This window comes from Orycteropus afer, unplaced genomic scaffold (genome assembly GCF_000298275.1).
Source record: "Orycteropus afer afer isolate SDZICR_OR568_19922 unplaced genomic scaffold, OryAfe1.0 scaffold00280, whole genome shotgun sequence".
Lineage (NCBI taxonomy): Eukaryota > Metazoa > Chordata > Mammalia > Tubulidentata > Orycteropodidae > Orycteropus > Orycteropus afer.
This window is the reverse complement of record NW_006921867.1, coordinates 3,899,960-3,904,624: the sequence shown is the minus strand read 5'-3', so window position 1 is coordinate 3,904,624 and position 4,665 is coordinate 3,899,960.

Genomic DNA, 4,665 nt, shown 5'->3' with positions numbered 1-4,665 from the left:
TTTTGTTGTTGTTGTTGTTAAGTGCCGTCGAGTCGTTTCCGACTCATAGCGACCCCATGCACAGCAGAACGAAACACTGCCCGATCCCGCGCCAGCCCCACAATCCTTGCTATACTTGAGCCCATCATCGCAGCCACTGTATCAATCCATCTCGTTGAAGGCCTCCCCCTCTTTCGTTGACCCTCCACACTACCAAGCATGACATCCTTCTCCAGGGAATGGTCCCTTCTTACAACATGACCAAAATAGGTGAGACGAAGTGATTAATTTCTAGAAATTTTTCTCAATGGTAAAATTTCTGTTCTGACTCTTTTGCCAGAAGTTCTGATGAGCCTATATAGCTTTAGGTCCCATAAAACCCATATCTGCTCCTTCCTTCATGGTTTGTTATATTTTGTTGGACAGAAGACAGACCATTGCTCTTTTTGGTTAATTCTTTAATAAGGTAATGTGTGTTTAAGATAGAAAATAACAAACATTAACAAAAAATAATCTTTCTATAAAGACATATTCATTTCCAATTAATTTTCAATTAATCTCTTCAGAAACTTAGTACTGTAATTTAAATGTGTATGTCTTGAGAAATAAACAAAAATATAATGTTTGTTGTATTTACAGTGGAATAAGGAATAGTTTAATGAAAAATATGATAAATCGTTTTTAATAAGATAGAGAAATATTACAGCACAAGGTAGAAGAAGAAAGATACTTTGGAAAATCACTTTGTTTTACTCATGCGATAAAGCCATGATGAAAGATAATGTAATAATAACAATAAAAAGAAAACACCCTGACTTTTTCAAGACAACAAAGATTTTAATCTCTTTTATTAAACCACACAAGTGGTTAAGAACTTGGCAATTTGTTTCACATGCAGCAAGTGGCTTATAGTATAAGAATTTCAAATGAAAATTTCAAGACTAAAGAAGAAGCAGTATTATCTCTGTTCAACTTTTGAATCTATGTATTTCAGTATTGTCTAGCTGGAAGAGCATCAACCAACACCTTTTTTTTTTTTTTTCTTATAGAAATTAAATTTGCATAAAACACTTTACAGGTTTTATTTTACTTTATTTTTAAGTTTTGATGAACATCTACATGGAATTCTTTATCCTTCCTATAACTATGCCATGTAAGAAACATCAAAAGCTTCTTATTAAATTAAAATCTATTTAGATCATCACCCTCGTTTTCACAGAGGTAAGATGCCCCTAAAACTTTGTAAATGAAATTTTAAAAGATGATTTTATTATACCTCAATGTAATTTGCATCATTTAAAAATGAGTTAAATGTATATTTGCAATGAATTGTATGAATAATTATTAGCAATGCATTATTTAAATGATTCTCAAAAGTAAACAGTACTTTTGTTCAGGTAGTGATCTCCTCTGTTAAAGGGTAACTATTTTGGTTTTTAAAAATAAAAGGAAATGTAATTATACCTTTCTGCCTTTTTCAAACTTAGGCTTTTTTTTTTTTTTTTTTCCAAATTGGACTCAAATGTTACTACATCAAAACAGTAGTATGTTGTTAACCAGTAAAACTTAGTGTGTAACATAACCCTGTGAATGTCTCTGTTTTCTCTTAACAAACCCACTGTCACGTAGCATAAGCATTACCTGCTGGTTTTAAAATGCACTATAATAAAGTCCTACAGGGTCTATTCCCAAAAGGTTACTGTCCTCAAATTTGAATTAAGAAATTAAAAAGTTATTTAAAAATCCATGACGAAGTAGAGAGTAGGTTGTACTTGCTTCATTTCCGAGTGGCATCTTTGCTTTTCTTTCATAATTAGTTTATGCACAGCCATATGAATATACACACACACACACACCCCACACACAAAGATCTAGAGCACATGCAAAAAACAATATATGTTATATGTATTTATGTAATTGTACCAAGTGAATGATTTTCAATCAGAAAGCAATACAGATGCTCATCAAATGAATTTATAAAATATGGTAACAGTATAAATAAATGTCACACTGAAATCTAGTAGCAACAAATGTGAATTAATAAACAACAGTGATTAATTTCTAGAAATTTTTCTCAATGGTAAAATTTCTGTTCTGACTCTTTTGCCAGAAGTTCTGATGAGTTACTTATTTAGAAAGATTCCTTTTTTCTTTTTTCATTCTTAATTATAGGTATTGCCCTCACATCTATTTTAGAATGACCGGAATCCACATGTCAGAGTCAGGAAAAAAAAAAAAAAAAGTCTCCATCCATCTCTTTGGGACATACTGTCCTCATCAAATATTATTTTTACTCTTTTCACAGTAGTTAATTTTGAAATGTGTCAGTCATCATATGACTTTCTTAAAAATAAACAAAAAAGTTGTATTTTAAATAAAAATCAAACAAAAAATCCTGCCTATAGAGCTAGGTCATCATAGATATGAAACAAGACATTGACTTTGGTAACCTTACTGCAAAATATCATTGAAAGTCCATCACTTTTATGTTGTTTTCCCAAAAAGAGAGTGTGTAGTTAATTTGGCAGCATAGATCATATTATTTCAAGGAATTCTCATGAAGTGCAAGAGAAAAAGAACATTCATAATACTAAATGCAATAGGTGAAAGGACTTTCTAATTAAATCCTTATCAATACTTTTTCCAATCTCCATTTCTCTATTACAATTTATTTTATTCTTAATCTTTTCTCCCATGATCTTCCAGATACAATTTTCTAAACTCCAGGCTCCCACCTTATTTCTGTACAGCAATTAGTTCACTGAGAAGATAATGTCAGGTCACTACGCCACATGTAATCATTACTAAATACAGAAGTATCAAATAATCAATAAGTTAGATACTAAACTAATTCAACTTAGATACTAAACTAATTTACAGCAATCAAAGTGGTCTGTTACAAATACTCAAAGCCAGTGATGCATATTCTATTACTTTAGTAATTCCTTAAAATAAGAAAGATGTGTTACATTAAAATTGCAAAGAAAATACATAAACTCTACATCATTTCTATTGAAAAGTTTTTCTAATGAGAAACATGTACATCTTCATATGTATATGTCTATATATACATATATATGTAGGTAGGTAGATAGATAGATTTAAGACAACATTTATGCTTATTCACTGACTACAATACTAATTTAAAATCAGTTTGGCTCATCAGTGAGCTTGTCACAAATCAGAAGCTAAGCCATGGCAAAAAATATTGTTAGTTACTTTGTACTTACAAGACTCCTCTACTTCTTCCCACCAAAGCATTTGGAAAAGAAGTATGTATCAGAGCAGAGATAAATATCTTGTTAAAAAATTCTCCCAAATTTATTGCTCCAGTAGGTTTAGGAACGATGAGAAACCAATAAACTTCAGCAGCTTTAAAAAAATAACACTTCAGTTTTCCTATCCGTTTCTCTCTGAAGGTAATTGCCTCCAAGAACTGAGTCTTGGAGGGGGAGAGTGAGTGATCCCCACACTGAGTGAGTCAACATAGTAACTGATGCCAGGATTCTGTAGAGGCCCCTGGATACTTCAAATTCCAGGACCTGCGCAGAAGCAAGTGACCCGCCTTTTCTCTCAAGTTGGTTTCCCATAATAGGTCTGCCCATGGACACTACATATAAGGTTGTGCTTTCAGCATGGCAAGCCCTGCAAATTCAAATAATGTTCAACTGTATTCTGATGAATATCACAAGCCAGAATAGCACAGTGGACACAGCACTTGCTTTCCAAGCCTTCCCAACACAAAAACTGCACAGTACAAAACTGTAACAATTTTGTCTTTTATTCTTATGCAAATTTATAAAATAAAAGAGCAGAAAATAATCCTGAACCAGAATTGATTTTTAAGGTCTTTTTATTGTTTGTTTGTTTCCTGCCTCCCTTCTGAACAACACTAAGAATTCACTATACAGACACACAAAAAATGGCCTGGAATAATCTATGCATTCGTTATATATCCACTGTCTATAAAAGTTAATTTCTACCCTTGGGAACCAATCAAAAGTCATGTATTGATGATGGCAACAGTCTGTATAAGACAAGCAACAGCAGAATGTAGAGCTGAGCTCTGAAGGCAGAATGTGTGTAGGTCTCATGGGATAAGTTTTCTGCTACAATAAAGAGCACTCTTAGAATGGAATAAAGAAACCTTCCTAAAATGTCAAATTTCAGTCTTAGATTACGATACACTTCCTTTACTAATAAATTCCTATTTCTCCAATTTTTTTGGTGACAATTATTAAAACACCATTCTTCGGCACATTAAGTTAAAGATCAATCATTTAGTAGCTCTCAACAGAGGTTTCCTTGTGTGTTAAATGAATACAGTTATAATATGTCATTTTCCAGATGCTTGTAGATTATTCTTTGCCTATGAAAAGCTGCTTCTTTTCTTTATCATTATTTTTTAATGCAACAGGTGAGTGCAATATTTATAGAAACCATTGGTGACTCTTTAGAGAGAGATTCTTTTTGCAATTATATTCATCTGCTAAAATTATTTTTTCTTGATATTGTTGTAGTTAGCTGCTGCTGGTTGGGTATTTTTATAGTACTATTATTAAAGTGAGACCCTCATATTTCTACAACAAATATTCAATTGTTTGGCCCAGAAACAAATTATAGATTAAAAATAGAAAAATTGATATATTAAGGTTTTTACCTTAACAGTAATTATGTCTTTTATAT